Here is a 27,046-nt window from a genome sequence, read left to right on the forward strand (position 1 = left end):
AGTGCCGAGCTCTTTCCTGCCTCAGTACATTTGCAAATGTTATTATCTCCATATGAAATTCTCTTCTTCCCAACCTTTCACTGGGTAACTCCTGATCCATTCTTCAGTTATCAACATAATTGTTATTTCCTTAGAAAAGTTTCTTAATCTAAATCAGTTCCCATCGTAAGAAATGATAATCTCTTATTATTTCCTGTGCTTTTCTCAATACTGATTAGAATTCCTAATTAGATATTTATTTGTATCACTTATCGATTGAATCTTCCTGGGTTGTAAGCCCTGCCAGGACAGGCGCTGTCTGTTCTGTTGAGCACTGGATCCACTACACCAAGCTCAGTGCCTGTTAGATTTGAAGGATTACAAAGTAAGTACTGGCTTTAAAGAGAGCTGATTTGAAGACATGTTTTTAGGAATTTTTAGAATATATCAGGCATAAAATTGTTATAAAACATTCATAATAATAAGAAATGGCCAAAGACTAAATTTGAGGAATTTCGAACATCCTTGTATGTAGACAGCCTTATGCCCTTGCAAGTCAATTCCCAGCTACCCAGATGAAATTATCCATGAGATCATGGTTTTCCTGGTGGCAGTGGCATTGAACGACAAGATAACCTGGACTTGTTATCTTTGAATATATGTATCCTGATTTATTGATGTCACCCCATTAAAAAAATAAAATTATTTAAAAAAAAGAAAGAAAATGTGCATTAGTCTGATCTGTGGTGGTGCAGTGGATAAGGTGTCAACCTAGAATGCTGAAGTCACTGGTTCAAAACTCTGGGCTTGCCTGGTCAAGGTACATATGGGAGTTGATGCTTCCTGCTCCTCCTCCCCCTTCTCTCTCACTCTCTTTCTCTTTCTCTCCTCTATAAAATTAACAAAAATTAAAGCTTTTAAAAAATAATAGGAAATGTGAATTAACTAACATAAAACTAGTCATTTGGATGGTTCACACAATCAGAGTTAGTTATAAAATTATAGAAACAGAATAATGATTTCATTGACTACATAAGGATATTATTTTTGTTTCTACCAATTGGTTGTTTTTTAAACAATAGGCTTCAAAAGCATCTCTAGTGTAATTTTTCCCTTTATTTAAAGATGATTTATTTAAAAAACAAAATTATATCATTTCATATTTGTGTGGGGAATTTGGATTTATAAGGTATTTTCATATTATGGCATTTGACAATCACCACCATACTATAAGGGAAATAGATAAGTCACTGTTTATTCAAATTTTGTAGATAAGAAAGTTGAGATTTAGAAGTTATAACATTCCTAAGCATTCATACAGTTATGATTGGCACAGCTAGTATTCAAGGCATAATCTTTCAACTGCAAGTTTAGTGTATTTCCTCTCTATCAGGAGACTTAAGCTGGAAATCAACTGTGGGGGATCACAATTTGCCAAATGATTCTGCACCATGGAATAGATTAGTCCGTGAGTAAAGAGAAAGTGCAACACTTAGACCTTCTAGCTTCAAATAATATGCTTACTTAAAAATAGAAAGATTTTAAATAAAAAGACAATCATCTACTGTACTTCATCTTTGTTAAAAAAAAAAAAAAGAGTCGGAGAATGACGTCACAGTGATGGCGCGGTAGGAAGCGATACCGAAAATCTCCCCATAAACTCAACAAGTACTTCAACCAGAAACAGAAAAACCTATCCTTGGAGTCTTCAGATGCTTCACAACACACCCGAAGGTAGGATCAAGCGAAAGATTGGCTAAATATATGGGCAAACTTTGGGGGAAATAAGGAGTAAGAAATGCTCCGCCTTCCTCTCTAATCCAAACAGGATGGCTTTCACTGAGAACTGAGAATATAGAAACTAAGGCGGGCATAGGGAGTGAATAGTTCCAGGCTGCGGTACAGCCAAATCAGGCTGTGGCACAGAGATCCAAGCCGTGGAAAAACCTGGGCAATTCAAGCTAACACGTGCGCGCCAAACCCAGACAAAGAAAGACAAGTGGGGCAGCCATTTTCCGCATCTCCTGGTTGGCGTGGTTAGTGGGCAAAAGATTCCTACGAACACTTCAGGGGTGGGCGCCGCCCGTGCTAACCCACAGAGAAGCAAAGTCAGAGGCCTCTGTGTGGGCAAAAAGCAGCATCTCCTAGGAGCCCCAGCGCCCTGAGGGGACCGGGCACGGGGAGGGAGCTGGAGCCAACTCCAATGGTGGAACTTTTCTGTGCGGGAGGAGGGCTTTCGCGGAGCGAGAGGCGTCCCGTGTGAACCTCATAATCTGGTCAGTGCGCACGCACGCAAGTGGGCAGGAGATTCCTCCGAACTCCTCAAGGGTGGGTGCTCGTGTTTTCCCTCAGAGGAGCAGAATCAGAGGCCCGTGAGCGGGCCAGGAGCGGAAGCCCCAGCGCCCTGGGAAAGCCGAACGGGGACAGAGCGAAAGCCAATTCCAACCCAGTAACTTTTCCGTGTGGGCAGAGGGCTTTCTTGGAGTGAGAGGCGTCCCGGACGCCTGAGCCTCAAAATCTGGTCAGTGCGCATGCAGGAAGAGTGAACAGGAGATTCCTCCGAACTCCTCAGAGGTGGGCGCCCGTGTTTTTCCCACAGAGGAGCAGGTCTGTGAGCGGGCCAGGAGCAGAATCTCAGGCAGCCCTAGCCCCTTGGGAAAGCCGCACGAGGATAGAGCGAAAGCCAATTCCAAAGCTCGATCTTTTCCGTGTGGGTAGGGATTTCACTCGAAGTGTGACCTGTCTAGCTAGAGATTCCTCCGAATGCCTCAGGAGTGGGCACTCGAGTTATCCCACAGAGGGGCAGAGCCAGAGATCTTTGAGTGAGAGGAAGCCACGCCTGATTATGCTGGCAGGTCTGACTGACTGAGCCTTACTCAGAGCCCTGTGCTGAGTGGGAACAGAGTGGGGAGTTGCCAGCTCTTTGAGACTCTTGCTATCCAGGTAGAGGCAGCAGCAACCCCATAGCTGGATTATCAGGCTTCTAATTGTGGAAGGAAAGACTAGGAGAGAGGCTCCAGGAACACTCTCACAGTGAGAGATCCTCTCTGTTGGAGCCTATAAACACTAATGAACCTTGGCTGCCAACGAGACTGAAGCCCAATACATGACATTGCCATAGAGAATTATCAACTGCAAACCTCTTCCAGAGCATGCCACAGGGGCAGAACCCGGGGTACAAAGTCACGGACCAGAAAGACAGAAAAGAAAAAGCAAGACGACAACCTCTCAAAATCAAGAATAATCTGCAGATTTTATAACCTATCCCATCTTATATTTGTTCGTCTGTGTCTCTTTTCTTCATTCTTGATTTTTTTTTCTACTCCAATTTGGTCATTTAATTCTCTCTCAGTCTTACTCTCGCCTCTCTTTGAACTACACTACCCATAAGTGTTACATCTCACATTATCTTTTCTTTCCTCCTCCTTTCTCTCTTTGAGGGTTGCAATCCAAAACCCCTAACTCTCTCTTTCTCTCTCCTCCTTTTTCTTTTTCCTTCTTTAAGTGGTTCCATCTTTTCTCTCTCTCTCTCTCTTTTCTCCCTCTATATTAGTCTCTTACTCTCTCCTTTACGTCTTCCCTCATTCAAACTTCAATAACGAACAAATTATCTTATCTGGGACTCAAACTTAAGTTTGTGGCATTTTGGAGGGTTTTTACTTCAACTTTTTAACACATTAGCAGTGCTCCCATCCCTGGCTCTCCATTTTATCTAGTTCTTATTCCACTAAATACAATAGTAATTTTTTAATTTTCCACCCTTTTTTCCTGTTTCCCTCTTATTCCACTCATCATATCTCTGAGTCAGCCAACACCTAAAAGCAAAACATTTTATTCTTGACCCAAATTTTTTCCTAATTTGCTTTTTGTGGGTCTATACTGCTCCCCCCTTTTTTATATATAAATATTTTTTTCTTGTATTTTTTTTTCTTTTTTTTTTTTCTCTTTTTTTTTTTCCTTTACCCCTATATTACTTCTCCCCAATTCAGGCCCTCCACTACAGGTATTGTTTGTTCTATTTAGTATAATATAATTCACAGTTCATCACAAGATTTTCTCAAAAAAGAGGGGAGAGGAGAGGAGAGGAAAAAAGAAGGGGAAGGAATTATTCCCTTTTTTTCCCCTTAAATTTTTATCTTATTTTAATTTTCTTTATTTAATGATTATTTTTTTTAAAACTGTGCAATTTTTTATTTTTACTTTTATTTTTTTATCCTTTTATTCCTTATAAAATCTCATTAATACTATCAAGAAAATCACCCTCAGATGCCATTAAAGAAGAGAAAATCAAATATCATGGATACAAAAGATAGAGAGGTAACACAGAGAGATGAGGAAAAATCTATGGAGAAAAAATTTAAGATATTGGAAACCTTGGAGTTAAACGACAGAGAATTTAAAATAGAAATTCTAAAAATACTCAGAGATATACAAGAAAACACAGAAAGGAAATTTAGGGAGCTCAGAAAACAACTCGATGAACACAAAGAGTATATCTCCAAGGAAATTGAAACTATAAAAACAAATCAAACAGAGATGAAAAACTCAATTCATGAGCTGAAAAATGAGGTAACAAGCTTAGCTAATAGAACAGGCCAGATAGAAGAGAGGATCAGCGAAATAGAAGACAAGCAACTTGAGGCTCAACAAAGAGAAGAAGAAAGAGATTCAAAAATTAAAAAAAATGAAATAGCCCTACAGGAATTATCTGACTCCATCAAAAAGAATAACATAAGAATAATAGGTATATCAGAGGGAGAAGAGAGAGAAAATGGAATGGAGAACATACTCAAACAAATAATAGATGAGAACTTCCCAAGCCTCTGGAAAGAACTAAAACCTCAAATTCTAGAAGCAAACAGAACTCCAAGTTTTCTTAACCCCAACAAACCTACTTCAAGGCACATCATAATAAAATTGGCACAAACCAACTGCAAAGAAAAAATTCTCAAGGCAGCCAGGGAAAAGAAGAATACAACATATAAAGGAAGGCCCATAAGATTATCATCAGATTTCTCAACAGAAACTCTACAAGCTAGAAGAGAGTGGACCCCAATATTTAAAGTCTTGAAAGAGAGGAACTTTCAGCCACGAATACTATACCCATCAAAGCTAACCTTCAAATATGAAGGAGAAATAAAAACATTCACAGATACAGAAAAGATGAGAGAATTTATCACCAGAAAACCCCCACTCCAGGAAATACTAAAGGGAGTTCTCCAATCAGATACAAAGAATAAAAAAACAACAACAACAAAGCCACAAGTAAAAGCTCCAAGAAGAACATAACAAAACCAACTTTAAACTGTGACAACAATAAGAAAGGGGGGGAGAGGATGAAGATTAACAGTAGCAAAGGGCGATGGAGTAAAAAAGTACTCACAAAATAGTGCACTACAATGAACAGGGTAGGAACCCTTTTCATTACTTAATGGTAACCACCATTGAAAAAACCACCACAGAAGCACATGATTTAAAAAAGATAGCAATAGAGGAAAGATGTATGGAACACAACCAAATAAAAACAAAAGATAGAAAAACGAAAGAGAAGAATCAAACAAGGCACAAAACGAACAGAAAGCAATCTATAAAATGGCAATGAGGAACTCACAAGTGTCAATAATTACACTAAATGTAAACGGATTAAACTCACCAATAAAAAGGCACAGAGTAGCCGAATGGATCAAAAAAGAAAATCCAACTGTATGCTGCCTACAAGAAACTCATCTAAGTAACAAGGATAAAAACAAATTCAAAGTGAAAGGCTGGAAAACAATACTCCAAGCAAATAACATCCAAAAAAAAGCAGGTGTAGCAATACTCATATCGGATAATGCTGACTACAAGACAGGAAAAGTACTCAGAGACAAAAATGGCCATTTCATAATGGCTAAGGGGACACTGAATCAAGAAGACATAACAATTCTTAATATATATGCACCAAACCAAGGAGCACCAAAATATATAAGACAGCTACTTATTGACCTTAAAACAAAAACTGACAAAAATACAATCATACTTGGAGACCTCAATACACCGCTGACGGCTCTAGATCGGTCATCCAAACAGAGAATCAACAAAGACATAGTGGCCTTAAACAAAACAGTAGAGCACCTGGATATGATAGACATCTACAGGACATTTCATCCCAAAGTGACTGAGTATACATTTTTCTCCAGTGTACATGGATCATTCTCAAGAATTGACCATATGCTGGGCCACAAAAACAACATCAGCAAATTCAGAAAAACTGAAGTTGTACCAAGCATATTTTCTGATCATAAAGCCTTGAAACTAGAATTCAACAGCAAAAAAGAGGGAAAAACCCCAAAAAATGTGGAAACTAAACAACATACTTTTAAAGAATGAATGGGTCAAAGAAGAAATAAGTGCAGAGATCAAAAGATATATACAGACAAATGAAAATGATAATATGACATATCAGAATCTATGGGATGCAGCAAAAGCAGTGATAAGAGGGAAGTTCATATCACTTCAGGCATATATGAACAAACAAGAGAGAGCCCAAGTGAACCACTTAACTTCACACCTTAAGGAACTAGAAAATGAAGAATAAAGACAACCCAAAACCAGGCAAAGAAAGGAGGTAATAAAAATCAGAGCAGAAATAAATGAAATAGAGAACAGAAAAACTATAGAAAAAATTAATAAAACAAGGAGCTGGTTCTTTGAAAAAATCAACAAAATTGACAAACCCTTGGCAAGACTTACCAAGGAAAAAAGAGAAAGAACTCATATAAACAAAATCCAAAATGAAAGAGGAGAAATCACCATGGACACCGTAGATATACAAAGAATTATTGTAGAATACTATGAAAAACTTTATGCCACTAAATTCAACAACCTAGAAGAAATGGATAAATTCCTAGAACAATACAACCTTCCTAGACTGAGTCAAGAAGAAGCAGAAAGCCTAAACAGACCTATTAGTAGAGAAGAAATAGAAAAAACCATTAAAAACCTCCCCAAAAATAAAAGTCGAGGCCCAGACGGCTATACCAGCGAATTTTATCAAACATTCAAAGAAGACTTGGTTCCTATTCTCAAAGTCTTCCAAAAAATTGAAGAAGAAGCAATACTTCCAAACACATTTTATGAGGCAAACATAACTCTCATACCAAAACCAGGCAAGGATGGCACAAAAAAAGAAAACTACAGACCAATATCTCTAATGAATACAGATGCTAAAATACTAAACAAAATACTAGCAAATCGAATACAACAACATATTAAAAAAATAATACATCATGATCAAGTGGGATTCATCCCAGAATCTCAAGGATGGTTCAACATACGTAAAACAGTTAATGTAATACACCATATCAACAAAACAAAGAACAAAAACCACATGATATTATCAATAGATGCAGAAAAGGCTTTTGATAAAATACAACACAATTTTATGTTTAAGACTCTCAACAAAATGGGTATAGAAGGAAAATATCTCAACATGATAAAGGCCATATATGATAAACCATCAGCTAACATCATACTAAATGGCACAAAACTGAAGGCTTTCCCCCTTAAATCAGGAACAAGACAGGGTTGTCCACTCTCTCCACTCTTATTTAATGTGGTACTAGAGGTTCTCGCCACAGCAATCAGACAAGACAAAGAAATAAAAGGCATCCATATCGGAAAAGAAGAAGTAAAGGTATCACTTTTTGCAGATGATATGATCCTATACATCGAAAACCCCAAAGAATCCACAAAAAGACTTCTAGAAAAAATAAGCCAATACAGTAAGGTCGCAGGATACAAAATTAACATACAGAAGTCAATAGCCTTTCTATATGCCAACAATGAAACATTTGAGAATGAACTCAAAAGAATAATCCCCTTCACGATTGCAACAAAAAAAATAAAATACCTAGGAATAAACATAACAAAGAATGTAAAGGACTTATATAATGAAAACTATAAACCATTGTTAAGGGAAATCGAAAAAGACATTATGAGATGGAAGAATATTCCTTGTTCTTGGTTAGGTAGAATAAATATAATCAAGATGGCCATATTACCCAAAGCTATATACAAATTTAATGCAATTCCCATTGAAATTGCAATGACATTTTTTAAAGAAATGGAGCAAAAAATAATCAGATTTATATGGAACTATAAAAAGCCCCAAATAGCCAAAGCAATCCTAAAGAAAAGGAATGAAGCTGGGGGCATTACAATACCTGACTTCAAACTCTATTATAGGGCCACGACAATCAAAACAACATGGTATTGGCAGAAAAATAGACACTCAGACCAATGGAACAGAATAGAAAGTCCAGAAATAAAACCACATATATATAGTCAAATAATTTTTGATAAAGGGGCCAACAACACTCAATGGAGAAAAGAAAGCCTCTTCAACAAATGGTGCTGGGAAAACTGGAAAGCCACATGCAAAAGAATGAAGCTGGACTACAGTTTGTCCCCCTGTACTAAAATTAACTCAAAATGGATCAAAGATCTAAACATAAGACCTGAAACAATAAAGTACATAGAAGAAGACATAGGTACCAAACTCATGGACCTGGGCTTTAAAGAGCATTTTATGAATTTGACACCACAGGCAAGAGAAGTGAAAGCAAAAATTAATGAATGGGACTACATCAGACTAAGAAGTTTTTGTTCAGCAAGAGAAATTGATAACAAGATAAACAGACAGCCAACTAATTGGGAAATGATATTTTTAAACACCTGCTCAGATAAGGGCCTAATATCCAAAATATACAAAGAACTCATAAAACTCAATGACAAACAAACAAACAATCCAATAAAAAAATGGGAAGAGGATATGAACAGACACTTCTCCCAGGAAGAAATACAAATGGCCAACAGATATATGAAAAGATGCTCATCTTCTTTAGTTATTAGAGAAATGCAAATCAAAACTGCAATGAGATATCACCTCACACCTGTTAGACTAGCTATTATTAACAAGACAGGTAATAGCAAATGTTGGAGAGGTTGTGGAGAAAAAGGAACCCTCATCCACTGTTGGTGGGAATGTAAAGTAGTACAACCATTATGGAAGAAAGTATGGTGGTTCCTGAAAAAACTGAAAATAGAACTACCTTATGACCCAGCAATCCCTCTACTGGGTATATACCCCAAAAACTCAGAAACATTGACTTGTAAAGACACATGTAGCCCCATGTTCATTGCAGCATTGTTCACAGTGGCCAGGACATGGAAACAACCAAAAAGCCCATCAATAGATGACTGGATAAAGAAGATGTGGCACATATACACTATGGAATACTACTCAGCCATAAGAAATGATGACATCGGATCATTTATAGCAAAATGGTGGGATCTTGACAACATTATACGGAGTGAAATAAGTAAATCAGAAAAAAACAGGAACTGCATTTTTCCATACGTAGATGGGACATAAAACTGAGACCAAGAGACATTGACAAGAGTGTGGTGGTTACGGGGGGAGGGGGGAGAGGGAGAGGGAAGGGGGAGGGGGAGGGGTACAAAGAGAACTAGATAGAGGGTGACAGGACAATCTGACTTTGGGTGATGGGTATGCAACATAATTGAACTTTAAGATAACCTGGACATATTACCTTTGAATATATGTATCTTGATTTACTGATGTCACCCCATTAAAAATAAAAAAAAAATAAAAAATAAAGAGTCAAGGCATTTTTTTCAGTTCTAAAGACCAATTTTTAAGAGTTATATTGACAAAATATAAGCAGTATTTTTACTCAATTGATACAAAAAACAGTAACAGAAAAAGTGTCAGACTATCCCTTCACTTCACACCCAAATATAGCCAGACACATTCAGAGTACTCTACTGTAACCATAAGATTTCCATTTTTATAAGTAAAACCCTTATCCTTAACTCTTCCTTCTTGGGTCAATCTCCTCTATGTTTAACTTTTTTTTACCTCAATTCACAATATAGTAAATAGAAAATCCAGTGTCACTCTCACTCCCCAAATATCCTTAAATTTTTCTGATACATTATTATTCTCCTGCTCACCAAATCGATCCAATTGTGAAATACAGTTGTCCCTTGTTATCTATGGGAGTATGGTTCTAGGATTGCCCACAAATACAAAAAATCCACAGTGCTATAGTCTTTTATATAAAAGGTGTAGTCGGTCCTCAGCATCTGTGGTTGGTTGAATCTACAGATGCAGAACCTTGGATATGGAGGGCCAACAGCATGGCCATTTTTTTATTCAATTCTCCCTAAAAGGCACTAGTGAATAAAATAAAAAGCAGTGTGTAAAAGTAGATTTTAACTACAGGTTAAGGTGTAATGTGTGTGAAGATAGAACTCAGTAATACAGAAAAGCATTAAAGAAACCAAAAAATTAAAAATATATTTATAGACTTAGTATAGTATAGACTTAATTATTGAATCAACCAACATTTACTTGGCATCTACTAAGTAATACACACCATGTTAGAAACTAAGGATGAAAGATACTACTCCTAATACAAAATAATAGCAACAAATACTTATTGCATACATTTTATGCACCATGTACAGTTATGTAGTTTATTTGTGTTATGTTTTTAAATCAATAACCCATCATAATAGATGTAGAAACCAAAGTTTTCCTGTAACACATTTGATTAGTAGGTCTGTATAACTCCAAAGCCCAAATTCCTAGACAATATTCTACACACATGAGCTACACACACAAAGGTGAACCAACAGAGACAACACAATAAAATAGTATGGTAGAGTCAAGCACAGAATGCAAGGAAAAAAACCCTTATTCCAGCAGGGGAGGGGGTGCATGAGTCTGAGACAAAGGCTGTTTGAATGCTTATTAGAGGTAATGTTTGATCTAAGTTTTAAGGAATGATTTGGAGTTATCCAGAAGATTGAGATGACAGGGAGAACCAGGAAGAAAAGAGTTTGAAAAGTCACAGAATTATGAAAGAGTACATGTTGGTGAGAATCTGCCTTTGGTATAGCTGAACTGGGAGCGGCAGGTTATGAAAAGAGATAAACAGGTGATTGAGTTGTTATTAAAGACTTTGTTTGACTTGCCAATAAATTTACATTTTACTTGAAGATAATAAAATATCACTGAAGAATTTTAAGCAAGATAATAAAGTGATCAAATATGCATTTAAGAAAAATTATTCTAGCTGTTGTAATCGGGCAATGGATATGGAAGGAAGAAGGTGATTCAAGAGATGGGTCTTAGAGACCAGCTGAGGGCGAGAAGGAAAGGGAGGAGAAAGGGACTATAAAAATGTCTAGGTTCTGACTTAGGCAAGTGGGTTGATGGTGGTATATTTGTCATAATAATAAGATAGAGTAATTATGGGGTAAAATAAATGTTTTATTTTGCTTTGAATGGTTGGGATCTAAAGTCAAAATTTGAATACTTTGAATTTTAAAGCTCTAGTCAAGATACCTCAACTTTTTACTCAGAGACCTATCAAACTCAGAAGTCAAAAGAGTTTGGAGATCTAAACTTGTGCCCCCTTGAGACTTGGAGAACATAGGGAAAGGGAAAGGAGGGTACACTCTGAGTGTACTCTCTCTATTGGCTTATTTCCTATCAGCAAAGGAAAAGTCTCTAAGCAATAAGAATGATTTGTGCCTGTGAACATGAGAATGAACAATAGGGACCTAGAATTCCAAGGTGAAAGCAGTCTGTGATAATGAAGGGGTGGTTTGTTTAAATATTTTTTCTACTCAAGAGAAAATATCTGAGATATGAAAATGATAGCCAGAAGCTTTGGATTCCGAATCTCCCTACCTTGACAGATGATTCTTTTTTTAGTACTATTGCCACTTTTCCTCTGTTATCTATTTCATTTCAACTTATAAACATTTTTGCTAATGCCCTGTCTACCATCATCTTTTATGGCTTTAAGAGGTGACTTTGTGGTACACATGTAATGTCTGACTAATGGAAACAGAGCTACTACTAGTACCTAATTAGAAGATAGCTCTTCCAGGCATAAAAATTACAAAACAGCAACCTTTCCACAGTGAATTATTTAATGTATCCCTGCTTCAGGCAGACCAACTAGCAAAATGTGTCTTGATACAATCTGAAGCCAGGGCACCCTCTCCAGTCCCCAGTAGCCCCTCAGGAGAGCATAACAATACATAGGAGCCCTCAATGCAAAGAACATCTGATTTTATGATCTTTACAGGCGACAAAGTACATTTAGTATTCCACAGCCCCAGGGCCATTGCATTATTGTGCAACTCCAAAGGACACCAAGTATATGAAAATGTGTGCCCCTGTAGTCATGCCACATGGCTGCCCTGTGCAGTACTTCTCTAAGGATGGAATTATACCATTTTGTGGATTGTTAGTAGAATGGGAACTCTCTGACAAATGAGATTCCCCAAACCCTTCTCTACCACACACTATTCAATAGTCATCCAGGAGATTCCAAGATGGCAGCAGAGCAGGCAGATGCAGACTGCCACCTCCCATGACCAAACTGGGTCACAAATTAATTTAAGAACACTCATCATGAAAAACCAACTTTGGACTAAAAGAACAGGACTCGAAAACCAAGGAGCCAGAAGAATCTACACTGATCCTAGTAGGGAGTTCAGGGGAATGGTGGGGGCTCCCCCAAGTGAGGGGAATCTGAGGCTGAAGGTCCAGAAGGGCTCCCACTGCAAGGAGAGAAACCCTGAAAGGTGGTAGTCCTCAGTCCCAGGACCAGAACCCCAGGCTAGAAACCCAGGAACTGGAGAAGACAACCTGACAGCATTGAGTGGGGAGAAAAGGGAAAGTTCTGTCTGTGGGAAGCAGCTGGTGAAAAAAAGTGCAGCCTTAAAAGGCCAATGCAGAAAATATTGCTCACACCACTTGCCTGGGGCTCAGGAGGGCTGAGAGGACTGGTCTTGCATGAGGAGAGAGGGGAGATCAAGACACAGAGACAAAAACGGTGATGGGGAAAGGAGTCTGAGCTGACCTGAGTCATTCTCCACAGCCAAGGTGGCCATACCTGGGGAAGGGGTTATTCCCTCTGCCCTGCACATGCCAAGCATGGAACCAGTTAACCCACCTCCAAAAACCTCTCCAGCTCTGATCAGCATAAAAGGTTGTTCAGAAAAGAGGAAGTAAAGGGCAGGAGCAGTGACTCAGGTTTCCAGAGAGACCCAAGCTATACGTCCCATTTCATACCGCCACCAGAGAGGCACTAGGCAGACCACATCTTCAGAATCTCAGAAGTCACACCCACTGCATTACTGGATACAGTTTCAACTAAAAAAAAATAAGTCCACCTCTCCCCTCCTAAACACAGAAGCCCCCTGCTGATATCAGCAAACATATAAGTTCCCTGCTATGATCAGCAAACACAAATGCTTCCTGCTGGACTCAGCAAACAAACAGCAGGGAAATTGAGACTTTTAAGCAGCTCTACTAATTAAGAAGAATTAAAATCCAAGCAACAAGTAGAGGCTGAGAAATAAAGTCCTGGAAGAGAAGCCACATTCCATAAACCAACCTCAGACCCACAACTCTAACAAGCTTGCAAACCACACACAGAAAGAATGAGAAGACAGAGGAACATAAGCCATATGAATCAACAAGAAGCAATCCCCCCCAAAAAAACATGAATGAGATGGAAATAATCAAATTACCAGATGCAGAGTTTAAAATAATGATTGCTAGGATGCTTAAGAATCTCAAAGTTACCATGGATGGAATTAATGAGAACCTAAATAAAGAAGTTGCAAGCATCAAAAAGGACACTGAAATCATAAAAAAGAATCGATCCAAAATGGCAATTACAATATCAGAAATGAAAACTCCTATAGAAGAAATCAACAGCAGGCTGGAAGAAGCAGAGGATCAAATCAGCGAATTAGAGGACAAAAAATAAAAACATAGAAGTAGAGCAGCAAAAAGAAAAGATGCTCAAAAAGTCTGAGAAAACTGTAAGAGAACTCTGTGACACTATGAGAGAAATAACGTCTGCATCATAGGGGTTCCTGAAGGAGAAGAGGAAAAACAAGGGATAGAGAACTTGTTTGAAAAAATCATAGCTGAAAACTTTTCTAAATTGATGAAGGAAAAAGTCACACAAGTTCAAGAATCACAGAGTCCCAATAAAAAGAAACCCAATGAGGCTTACATCAAGACACATCATAATTAAAATAGCAAAGTTAAGAGATAAAGAAAAAATAATAAAAGCAGCAAGAGAAAAGAAGTCAATTACTTATAGAGGAGACCTCATAAGGATGACATCTGACTTTGCAACAGAAACACTTGATGCCAAAAGGGAATGGCAAGAAATATTTAAAGTAATGCAAAACAAGAGCATACAACCAAGACTTCTTTATCCAGCAAGAATATCATTTAAAATTCAAGGAGAAATAAAAAGCTTCCCAGACAAAAAAAAACAAACAAAAAACACAAGGAATTCATTACAACCAAACCAGTACTGCAGGAAATGTTAAGGTGCTTCCTGTAGAAAGAACAAAGGATAAAAGAAATTGAGAAAAAGAGGAATATAGATCTAAAGAATAAAATGGCAATAAACAACTACATATTAATAATAACCTTAAATGTAAATAGATTAAATTCTCCAATCAAAAGACATAGGATAGCTGCATGGATTAGAAAACAGGACCCGTACAAATGCTGCCTACAAGAGACCCACCTCAGAACAAAAGATACATATAAACTGAGAGTAAAGGGATGGAAAAAAATATTTCATTCAAACAGAAAGGAAAAAAATGCTGGGGTAGCAATACTAATATCTGACAAAATAAACTTTAAAACAAAGGCTATAGTAAGAGATAAAGAAGGTCACTACATAATGATAAAAGGAGCATTACATCAGGAAGATATAACTATTATAAATATACATGTGCCTATTATAGGAGCACCTAAATATATAAAACAGATGTTGATGGACAAAAAGGGCAAGATCAACAGCAATACTATAATAGTTGGGGATTTTAATACCCCACAAACATCAATGAATAGAACCTCCAAACAGAAAATTAACAAAGAAACAGCAGCCTTAAATGATACACGAGATCAACTGGATTTAATAAATATCTTTAGAACCATTCACCCCAAAGCAGAAGAATATACATTCTTTTCAAGTGCTCACAGTACATTCTCTAGAATAGACCACATGTTAGGACACAAAACAAGTCTTAATAAATTTAAGAAGATTTAAATCATATCAAGCACCTTCTCTGACCACAATGGCATGAAATTAGAAATCAACTGAAACCATTCAAACACTTGGAGACTAAATAGCATGCTATTAAAAAATGAATGGGTTAACAATGAGATCAAGGAAGAAATAAAAAAATTTCTTGAAACAAATGAAAATAAACATACAATATCTCAAAATTTATGGGACACAGCAAAAGCAGTCCTGAGAGGAAAGTTCATAGCATTACAGGCATACCTTAAGAAGCAAGAAAAACTCAAATAAACAACTTAACTCTGCATCTAAAAGAACTAGAAAAAGAACAGCAGGTAAAGCCTAAAGGAAGTAGAAGAAAGGAAATAATAAAGATCGAAGCAGAAATAAATAATATAGAGGCTAAAAAAAAACAATAAAAGAAGATCAATGAAACTAAGAGCTGGTTCTTTTTTTAAATTTTTTTAAATTTATTTATTAAATTTAATGCAGTGACACTGATAAATCAGGGTACATATGTTGAGAGAAAACATCTCTAGATTATTTTGACATTTGATTGTGCTGTATACCCCTCCCCCAAAGTTAAATTGTCTTCTGCCACCTTCTATCTGGTTTTCTTTGTGCCCCTCCCCTCCCCCAACCCCTCTCTCCTTCTTCACCCCATCCCCCCTCCCCCCACCCCTGTTGCCATCACATTCTTGTTCATGTCTCTGAGTCTCATTTTTATGTCCCTTCTATGTATGGATTCATGTAGTTCTTAAGTTTTTTTTCTGATTTACTTATTTCAGTTCGTATAATGTTATCAAGGTCCATCCATGTTATTGTAAATGATCCGATGTCATTATTTCTTATGGCTGAGTAGTACTTCATAGTATATATGTACCAAAGCTTTTTAATCCACTTGTCCTCTGACGGACACTTGGGTTGTTTCCAGATCTTTGCTATTGTGAACAATGCTGCCACAAACATGGGGGTGCATTTCTCCTTTTCGAGCCATTCTATGGTGTCCTTGGGGTATATTCCTAAAAGTGAGATAACTGGGTCAAAAGGCAGTTCGATTTTCAGTTTTTTGAGAAATCTCCATACTGTTTTCCACAGAGGCTGCACCAGTCTGCATTCCCACCAGCAGTGCAGGAGGGTTCCCTTTTCTCCACATCCTCGCCAGCACTTATTCTGTGTTGTTTTGTTGATGAGTGCCATTCTGACTGGTGTGAGATGATATCTCATTGTGGTTTTAATTTGCATTTCTCTAATGATTAGTGATGTTGAGCATTTTTTCATATGCCTGTTGGCCATCTGTATGTCCTCTTTGGAGAAGTGTCTATTCATCTCTTTTGCCCATTTTTGGATTGGATTGTTTGTCTTCCTGGTGTTGAGATTTACGAGTTCTTTATAAATTTTGGTTATTAACCCCTTATCAGACGTATTGTCAAATATGTTCTTTCATTGTGTAGTTTGTCTTTTTATTCTGTTCTTGTTGTCTTTAGCTGTGCAAAAGCTTTTTAGTTTGATATAGACCCATTTGTTTATCCTGTCTTTTATTTCACTTCCCCATGGAGATAAATCATCAAATATATTGCTCCCAGAGATGCCGGATAGCTTACTGCCTATGTTTTCTTCTAAGATGCTTATGGTTTCACGGCCTACATTTAAGTCTTTTATCCATTTTGAGTTTATTTTTGTGAGTGGTGTAAGCTGGTGATCTAGTTTCATTTTTTTGCAGGTAGCTGTCCAATTTTCCCAACACCATTTGTTAAAGAGGCTGTCTTTACTCCATTGTATTTCCTTGCCTCCTTTGTCAAATATCAGTTGTCCATAGAACTGTGGGTTTATTTCTGGGTTCTCTGTTCTGTTTCATTGATCTATATGCCTGTTCTTATGCCAGTACCAGGCTGTTTTGAGTACAATGGCCTTGTAGTATAACTTGATATCAGGGAGTGTGATACCTCCCACTTTATTCTTCTTTTTTAAGATTGCTGAAGCTATTCGTGTTCTCTTTTGCTTCCATATAAATTTTTGGAATATGTGTTCTATATCTTTGAAGTATGTCATTGGTATTTTAATTGGTATTGCATTGAATTTATAGATTGCTTTGGGTAATATAGACATTTTAACGATGTTTATTCTTCCTAACCATGAGCACGGTATATGCTTCCACTTGTTTGTATCTTCCTTGATTTCTTTTATCTATGCTTTGTAATTTTCCGAGTACAAGTCTTTATTCTCCTTGGTTAAGTTTATTCCTAGGTACTTTATTTTTTTGGTTGTAATTGTGAAGGGGATTGTTTCCTTAATTTCTCTTTCTGATTGTTCATTGTTGGTGTATAAAAATGCCTCTGATTTCTGAGTATTGATTTTATATCCTGCCACTTTGCTGAATTCATTTATCAGGTCCAGTAGCTTTTTGACTGAGACTTTAGGGTTTTCTATATACAATATCATATCATCTGCAAATAATGATAGTTTTACTTCTTCTTTTCCCACTTGAATTCCATTTATTTCTTCTTCTTGTCTGATAGCTGTGGCTAGGACTTCCAGGACCATGTTAAATAAGAGTGGTGAAAGGGGCACCCCTGCCTTGTTCCTGATCTTAAGGGTATTGCTTTTAATTTTTGCCCATTGAGTATGAAGTTGGCTGTGGGTTTCTCATAGATGGCTTTTATCATGTAGAGGTATGTTCCCTGTATTCCCACTTTGCTGAGAGTTTTGATCATGATTGGGTGCTGGATTTTATCAAATGCTTTTTCTGCATCTATTAAAATTATCATGTGGTTTTTCTCCTTCTTTTTGTTTATGTGATGAATCACATTGATTGATTTACGAATATTGTACCATCCTTGCCTCCCCAGAATAAATCCCACTTGATCATGGTGTATGATTTTTTCCATATATTGTTGGATCCTGTTTGCTAATATTTTGTTGAAGATTTTAGCATCTATATTCATCAAAGATATTGGCCTATAATTTTCTTTCTTTGTGTTGTCTTTGCCTGGTTTTGGAATCAGAATTATGCTCGTCTCATAAAAGGAGCTTGGGAGTCTTCCTTCCTCTTGAATTTTTTGAAATAGTTTGAGAAGGATAGGAGTTAGTTCTTTGAATATTTGGTAGAATTCTGTTGTGAAGCCATCGGGCCCTGGACTTTTCTTTGTTGGGAGTTTTTTGATAACTGTTTCGATCTCATTTGTTGTAATCGGTCTGTTTAGGTTTTCTGATTCTTCCAGATTGATTTTTGGAAGATTGTATGTTTCAAGGAATTTGTCCATTTCATCTAGGTTGTCTAGTTTTTTGGCATACAGTTCTTCATAGTATTTTCTTATAATATTTTGTATTTCTGTTATGTCAGTTGTTATTTCTCCTCTCTCATTTCTAATTTTATTTATTTGAGTCCTCTCTCTCTTTTTCGTGGTGAGTCTAGTTAAAGGTTCATCAATCTTGTTTACCTTTTCAAAGAACCAGTTCCTAGTTTCATTGATCTTCTGTATTGTTTCTTTAGCCTCTATGTCATTTATTTCTGCTCTGATCTTTATTATTTCCTTCCTTCTACTACATTTGGGCTTTACTTGCTGTTCTTTTTCTAATTCTTTTAGATGCAGGGTTAAGTTGTTTATTTGAGCTTTTTCTAGCTTCTGAAAGTGTGCCTGTAGTGCTATGAACTTCCCTCTCAGCACTGCTTTCACTGTGTCCCAAAAATTTTGAGTTGTTGTATGCTCATTGTCATTCGTTTCTAGGAATTTTTTTATTTCTTCTTTGATCTCATTCTTAATCCATTCATTATTTAACAACCTGCTATTTAGTTTCCATGTGTTTGAGAATTTTTGAGCTTTTCTGTTGTGATTCATTTCTAGTTTCATGCCGTTGTGATCGGAGAAAGTGCTTGATACAATTTCAGTCTTCTTAAATTTGTTGAGAGCACTTTTGTGCCCTAACATGTGGTCTATCCTAGAGAATGTACCATGAGCACTTGAAAAGAATGTATATTCTGCTGCTTTAGGGTGAAAGGTTCTGAAGATATCTATTAAATCGAGTTGATCTAGTGTTTCCAATAAGTCTGCTGTTTCTTTGTTAATTTTCTTTCTTGAGGATCTATCTAGTGATGTTAGTGGGGTATTGAAATCCCCTACTATTATAGTATTGCTGTTGATCTCGCCCTTTAAATCCATCAAAGTCTGCTTTATATATTTAGGTGCTCCTATATTAGGTGCATAGATATTTATAATAGTTATATCTTCCTGTTGGATTACTCCCTTTATCATTATGTAGTGGCCTTCTTTATCTCTTACTATATCCTTTGTTTTAAAGTCCAATTTGTCTGATATAAGTATTGCTACCCCAGCTTTTTTTTCATTTCCGTTTGCATGAAATGTTTTTTTCCATCCTTTTACCTTCAATCTGTGTGTGTCTTTTGTTCTAAGGTGTGTCTCTTGTAGACAGCATATGTATGGGTCCTGTTTTCTTATCCACGCAGCTACCCTATGTCTTTTGATTGGATCATTTAATCCATTTACATTTAAGGTTATTATTGATACGTAGTTGTTTATTGCCATTTTCTTCTTTAAAGGTGTATAAGGTGTATTCCTTTTTTTTTTTTTTTTTTTTTTTTTTTTTTTTGCTGCATTCTTTTCCCACTTTGATCTGTTTACACCAGGCCCCTTACTTAATATTTCCTGCAGCACTGGTTTGGTTGTAATGAATTTCTTGAGTTGTTTTTTGTCTGGGATGCTTTTTATTTCTCCTTCGATTTTAAACAATAGCCTTGCTGGATAAAGTAGTCTTGGTTGTAGGTTCTTGTTCTGCATTACTTTGAATATTTCTTGCCATTCCCTTCTGGCCTCAAGTGTTTCTGTTGAGAAGTCAGATGTCATCCTTATGGGGGTTCCTTTGTAGGTGATAACTTTTTTTTCTCTTGCAGCTTTTAATATTTTCTCTTTATCGTTTAGCTTTGGTATTTTAATTATGATGTGTCTTTGTGTAGGTTTCTTTGGGTTTCTCTTTAATGGAGTCCTCTGTGCTTCTTGGATTTGTGAGAGTTTCTCTTGTATTAATTTAGGGAAGTTTTCAGCTATGATATGATTGAACAAAGTCTCTATCCCTTGTTCTTTTTCTTCTTCTTCAGGAACTCCTATGATGCGGATGTTATTTTTCTTCATGTTGTCACAGAGCTGTCTAAGAGTTTCCTCTGACTTTTTGAGTCTTTTTTCTCTTTTCTTCTCTGCTTTCATGCCTTCATTCCAGTTGTCCTCTAACTCGCTGATTTGATCCTCTGCTCTATCTATCCTGTTTTTAATTTCTTCCATTGTGGTCTTTATTTCTGATATTGTATTTGTCGTCTCCAACTGATTCTTTTTTATACTTGCCATTTCTTTATTTAGGTTTTCAAACTGCCCCTCCATTGTTGTTCTAAGATCCCTAAGCATCCTTACAATCATTATTTTGAACTCCGCATCTGGAAGTTTGATTATTTCCATATCACTCAGTTCATCTCTCGAAGGTGTCTCTTGTGGTTTCATTTGGATTGCACTCCTTTGTCTTCTCATCCTCTTTTTTTTTGTTGTTTTATTTGTAGAGTTGGTTGAGTCTAGGCTTGATGTTGTCAGCCTCCAGTTTTCAGTTGTGTTATTTCTAGGTCTTCTTGGGTTGGTATCAGCTGTTATCTGTATTCCACTTTTGTATTTGGGCAGCTTTGAAGTCTTGATTTGTTTGTTTTCTTATCAGGTGATAGTCTTGTTTACTGATCTCAGCAGGGGGCTTCCTTGAAACTGTATCCAGGAATGCAGTGGGTATAACCTGAGACTCTGAAGGCCTCTTTAGCCAGCTAGACTCACTGGGGGCAGGGTGTTTTCTCAGCTTCAGTAGGGGGAGGTGTATCTCAGATCTCCATGGGGACCTGAGTTACTGCCCCTCCTCCCCACTTCTTGTTTTCAGCTGTGTCTTGTTGCGCTGATTGGAGCTGGAGAGATGTCCGGAGGTCTCTGATCTGGAAGCACTTCAGCTCTATTTTGTGAAAGGTTCAGTCCCTCCCCCAGCTATGGCCGCCTCCAGCACGAATGAGTCAGCCCTTTTAGCTCCTCTCCTGCATTCCTTATCCCCTCACAGTCTGTCCCTCTCCCTGTCCTCTCCACCTGGGAGATAAGCTGGTCCTTTCAACACACCTCACTCCCTGGTCGCCAGGCAAGTGGCTGTGAGCAATATTTTCTGCTCCCCTCCCTCGGAGATCCTCTCTGGGCTCTCAGCCCCACCCCACCCCCTCCATTCTGGGAAGCAGAGGAGGTTCAGGGGCTCCCTACTATGACTCCTGTGATTTCCTCTTTGCTCCTTTGTTTCTTGAGAGCCGTTCTTGCAGTTCAGAGTTGGTTTTTCATGCTGATTTTTCCTAAATTGATTTGTATTCCAGTTTGGTGATGAGAGCTGGGCATCTGTGCATCCGGCCACTCTGCTGCCATCTTTTTCTCAAGAGCTGGTTCTTTGAAAAGGTAAACAATATTGATGAGCCTTTAACCAGACTTACCAAGAAAAAGAGAGACCTCAAATAAATAAAATTAGAAATGAGAGAGAAGTAACAACTGAAACAGCAGAAATTCAGAAGATTGTAAGAAAATACTATGAAGAACTGTATGCCCAAAAATGAGACAACCTCAATGAAATGGATAAATTCCTTGAAAAATATAACCATTCAAAAATCAATATGGAAGAATCAGAAAACCTAAACAGACCAGTTACACCAAAAGAGATTGAAACAGTTATCAAAAAATTCTCAACAAACAAAAGTCCTGGGCCTGATGGCTTCACAGGCGAATTTTACCAAATATTCAAAGAACTAACTCCTATCCTTCTCAAGCTATTTCAAAAAATTCAAGAGGAGGAAAAATTTCCAAACTCCTTTTATGAAGCAAATATAATCCTCATTTCAAAACCAGGTAAAGACACTACAAAGAAAGAAAACTATAGGACAATATCTCTGATGAACTTAGATGCTAAAATTCTCAACAAAATATTAGCAAATCGAATCCAACACTACATGAAAAAAATCATACATCATGATCAAGTGATATTTATTCTAGGAGGCAAGGCTAGTACAATATTTGCAAATCAATTGATGTGATTCATCACATAAACAAAAGGAAGGATAAAAACCAGACAATAATATCAATAAATGTAGAAAAAGCTTTTGATAAAATCCAACACACATTTATGATCAAATCTCTCAGCAAAATGGGAATACAGGGAACATACCTCAACATGATAAAGGCCATCTATGACAAACCAACAGCCAACATCATACTCAATGGGAAAAAACTAAAAGCAATCCCCTTAAGATCAGGATTAAGGCAGGGTGCTCTCTTTCATTACTCTTATTCAACATAGTTCTGAAAGTCTTGGCCACAGCAATCAGACAAGAAGAAATAAAAGGCATTCAAATTGGAAAATAAGAAGTAAAATTTCCATTGTTTGCTGATGACTTGATTCTGTACATAGAAAACCCTAAAGTCTCAGTCAAAAACTACTGGAACTGATAAATGAATTCAGCAAGGTGGCAGGTTATAAAATCAATATTCAGAAATCAGTGGCATTTATATATACCAACAATGAACTATCTGAAAGAAAAATTAAAAAAACAATCCCCTTCACTATTGCAACAAAACAAATAAAGTACCTAGGAGTAAATTTAATAAGGAAGTTAAAGACCTGTACTCAGAAATATTATAAAACATTGATAAAAGAAATCAAGGAAGATACAAACAAGTGGAAGCATATACGGTGTTCATGGATAGGAAGAATAAACATCATTAAAATGTCTATACTCGCCAAAGCAATTTATAAATTCAAAGCAATTCCTATTAAAATACCAATGTCATACTTCAAAGATATAAAACCAATATTCCAAAAATTTATATGGAACCAAAAAATACACAAATAGCTTCAGCAATCTTGAAAAAGAAAAATAAACTGGGGGGTATCACACTTTCTGATATCAAGTTATACTACAAGGCCACTGCACTCAAAACAGCTTGGTACTGGCATAAGAACAGGCATATAGATGAATGGAACAGAACAGAGAACCCAAAAATAAACTCACACTTTTATGATCAACTAATATTCGATGAAGGAGCATACAATGGAGTAAAGACAGCCTCTTTAACAAATGGTGCTGGGAAAACTGGACAAATACATGCAAAATGAAACTGGACCACCACCTTACACCATTCACAAAAATAAACTCAGAATGGATAAAAACTTAAATGTAAGGCATGAAACCATGATCATCTTGGAAGAGAACAAGGCGGGGAGGGAGATATATTCGGGGGGTACACTTGTAACTATGTAAACACAACAAATTAAAATCAATAAAAAATAGTCATCCAATCTATCCTGTCTACTTATCAGTTCAATATCTATTCATTCTCTATAATCTATCAATTCAAATTATATCTTATATCCATGTCCTTCTCTTCATCTTTACTTTCTTTTCTGAAGCACCATCCTCTCTCACCTAGACCTTTATTCTCATGTTTCCACTATGTTTCCTACTCCCGTATATTTCTCACAAATAACCACAGTTATCTTCTTTAAACAAAAGGCTGGTCACAACAACCCTTCTAAAACTTCTCAGTAGTTTTCTATTTCTCTTCAAATTCTAAATCAGGTCAGCAGTCTCTGTCTGGCCTTTTCCTGTCTTCTCCAATCTCGTCTGACATCACCCACTGTCTCTTACTACCCTGAAGGGACATGTGACTTCTTTCTGTTTTCAAAGTGCCGAGCTCTTTCCTGCCTCAGTACATTTGCAAATGTTATTATCTCCATATGAAATTCTCTTCTTCCCAACCTTTCACTGGGTAACTCCTGATCCATTCTTCAGTTATCAACATAATTGTTATTTCCTTAGAAAAGTTTCTTAATCTAAATCAGTTCCCATCATAAGAGATGATAATCTCTTATTAATTCCTGTGCTTTTCTCAATACTGATTAGAATTCCTAATTAGATATTTATTTGTATCACTTATCGATTGAATCTCCCTGGGTTGTAAGCCCTGCCAGGACAGGTGCTGTCTGTTCTGTTGAGCACTGGATCCACTACACCAAGCTCAGTGCCTGTTAGATTTGAAGGATTACAAAGTAAGTACTGGCTTTAAAGAGAGCTGATTTGAAGACATGTTTTTAGGAATTTTTAGAATATATCAGGCATAAAATTGTTATAAAACATTCGTAATAATAAGAAATGGCCAAAGACTAAATTTGAGGAATTTCGAACATCCTTGTATGTAGACAGCCTTATGCCCTTGCAAGTCAATTCCCAGCTACCCAGATGAAATTATCCATGAGATCATGGTTTTCCTGGTGGCAGTGGCATTGAAGATAGCAGTGATATCAGCAACAATGATAAAGAGGAATTCTTATGTTCTTCTAATCATCATTTTAAGCACAATTTCAATAACTTATTTTGATGTCATGTCTTATCACAGCTAAATGCTAACTTCTAAGCATATAAACTACAAAACATAAAATCCTCCTCTTTGAAAACCATAGCTAGTTTTGACAATATACTTGAATTCATTAACCTCATAACTCTGGGACAAGTCCATATTCACAAGTATGACAATGATTAAATTAATGACTTAATCACTCCCTTCTAGTTGCATCTTTCTTAATTAGTTGATTTAAATTGGGGAGTGGGAGGATGAAGGGGAAGACTCCTCTGTGGAGTCTATTTTCATAGTGCCAGATAAGAACTCTGAAGGCTCTTTTTTTTTCTAAAGATGCAGAAACATAGACAGTTTTTCAATATTGTTTGATTTTTTTTTTTAAGCTACCAAGTCCTACTAAGCCGATTATAATATTCTAGTAAAATAAATCACTTGGCATGCACTTCTTACATGTCTGGCCTGCAGAGACCGTACTCTTTAAATTGGGCCCTCCAAACAACAAAAAGAGGTCAAGGAATGCAACATGGGCTTTGCAGGCTTGCAAATGTGAAGTTTGCTAGTCATCCAACAAAAAATTAAAGGCCTCAAATCATATTTTTAGAATCAGCTATCTTCCCTTATAGGGCCTTAGTTCACATGTAACACTGTTCCTAGGTTTTAAAGACTGTCAAAATGTATTCTAATGTCCCTAGTGAACTGGGCCAGGCCCTACAAATGCCCTATTATTATACCTTGCCGACATTGTTCAAATACTATTCTCAGTATTTTCATTTCCCTTTCTTGTTTATGATTTTCAAAGCTCTCTCAAGTGACATTAAATAAATGCTAGATGATAGTCTCACATTTCCTCACTTCAATCATTTGTGTCTTCTCCGTGCATGTCTAAGTTTCAAAATGTCACTGCCCCTCCCTTATATTGAATACATAACTAGGATGATACATACTCATTCTGTACCTTCGGAGTTCAAAAATCTTTAATTTTACATCCAGTGCCTGGAGCAGAAAGGTGAGTAATTTAGGGAAAGAAAACTTAGCTAAAGAACTTGTAAGATGATACCATAGATTCATTGAGGTACTTAAGAGAAGTGATTTATACTCAATTTCTCTTTCCATATCCACTCCCTTCCACTCCCTAAAACATTTCTCAGCTTCTTAACTATTTTACATACCTCCTGTAAGTGGAATTATGCAGTATTTGTCCTTCCATGACTGGCTTATTTCATTTAGCATAAAATCTTCTGGATTCATCCACGTTGTTACATATGGAAGGATTTCCTTCTTCTTTTTTTTTTATTTAGGATTTCCTTCTTTTTTAAGGCTGACTAATAAAAGCAGAGAGTGGGATGGTCATTGTCAGGGATGGAGGGAGGGGGAATGGGAAGCTATTGTTCAACTGGCATGTAGGTTCTGTTGTTCACGATGAAGAAGTTCTAGAGATCTGGTATACAACATATTGCCTATAGTTAATCATCTGTCTTGTACACTGAAAAAGATGTTAAGGAGTATATCCCATGTTAAGTGTTCTGACAATAACAACAATAATTATAATTTTTAAATCATTTATTCCCTCTTTCTCCTCCTACCATATGCCCCACTCCCTATTCTCTCTCATTGTTTTGTTCTTTTTCCTTACTTATATCTTAGTTCATAAAATAAAAATCTTACCAGGTTGGATTAATTATTTTCTTTCCAGTATTTCTTCTGTGTGTGATAGAGACAGAAAGAGGGACAAATAGGGACAGACAGACAAGAAGGGAGAGAGATGAGAAGCATCAATTCTTCATTGTGGCTCCTTAGTCTCCTTTAGTTGTTCATTGATTGCTTTCTCACATGTGACTTGATCAGAGGGGCTTCAGCACAGCAAGTGAACCCTTGCTCAAGCCAGCAACCTTGGACTTCAAGCCAGCAACCTTTGGAATCAAGCCAGTGACCATGGGGTCATGTCTATGATCCCACACTCAAGCCAGCAACCCTGTGCTCAAGCTGGTGAGCCTGCACTCAAGCCAGATGATCCTGCACTCAAACCAGTGAACCTGGGTCCCCTGGGTCCTCTGTATCCCAGTTCATGCTCTATTCACTCTGCCACCACCTACCTGGTCAGACTCCAGTATTTTTTAATCAAATTCAGAATGTATTTTAACTTACCATATTTTCCCATGTATAAGACACATACTTTTTCAAAAAATTTGGGGTCTAAAAACTGGGTGCATCTTATACAGTGGTTGTAGATTTTTTTACTTGCATTTCCCGCTTTTTTACGCTTGTTTTTGCGCTCATTGTTAGAGAGTAATTTGTCATTAGATACAGATGAGGACAAGCTAATGGATGGGAGTTTTGAAAGTGATGAGGAGTTGTATGAATTTTATGATGAATAAAACTTGAGTTCGATAACTTTATATGATACTTTTTTTTTTCAAATTTCAGGCCCCAAAATCAAGGTATGTCTTATACATGGGAGCATCTTACACACAGGGAAATATGGTAAGTACTTCCAGGGATCTTTTT

General features: G+C 37.0%; 1 pseudogene; it reads left to right on the forward strand.

Annotated features, from left to right (window-relative positions):
- The window catches only part of LOC136335640 (serine/threonine-protein kinase 16 pseudogene), a 149,905-nt pseudogene that overhangs the window by 110,520 nt on the left and 12,339 nt on the right, over positions 1 to 27,046 (forward strand).

The sequence above is a fragment of the Saccopteryx bilineata genome, chromosome 4 (assembly GCF_036850765.1).
Source record: "Saccopteryx bilineata isolate mSacBil1 chromosome 4, mSacBil1_pri_phased_curated, whole genome shotgun sequence".
Classification (NCBI taxonomy): Eukaryota; Metazoa; Chordata; class Mammalia; order Chiroptera; family Emballonuridae; genus Saccopteryx; species Saccopteryx bilineata.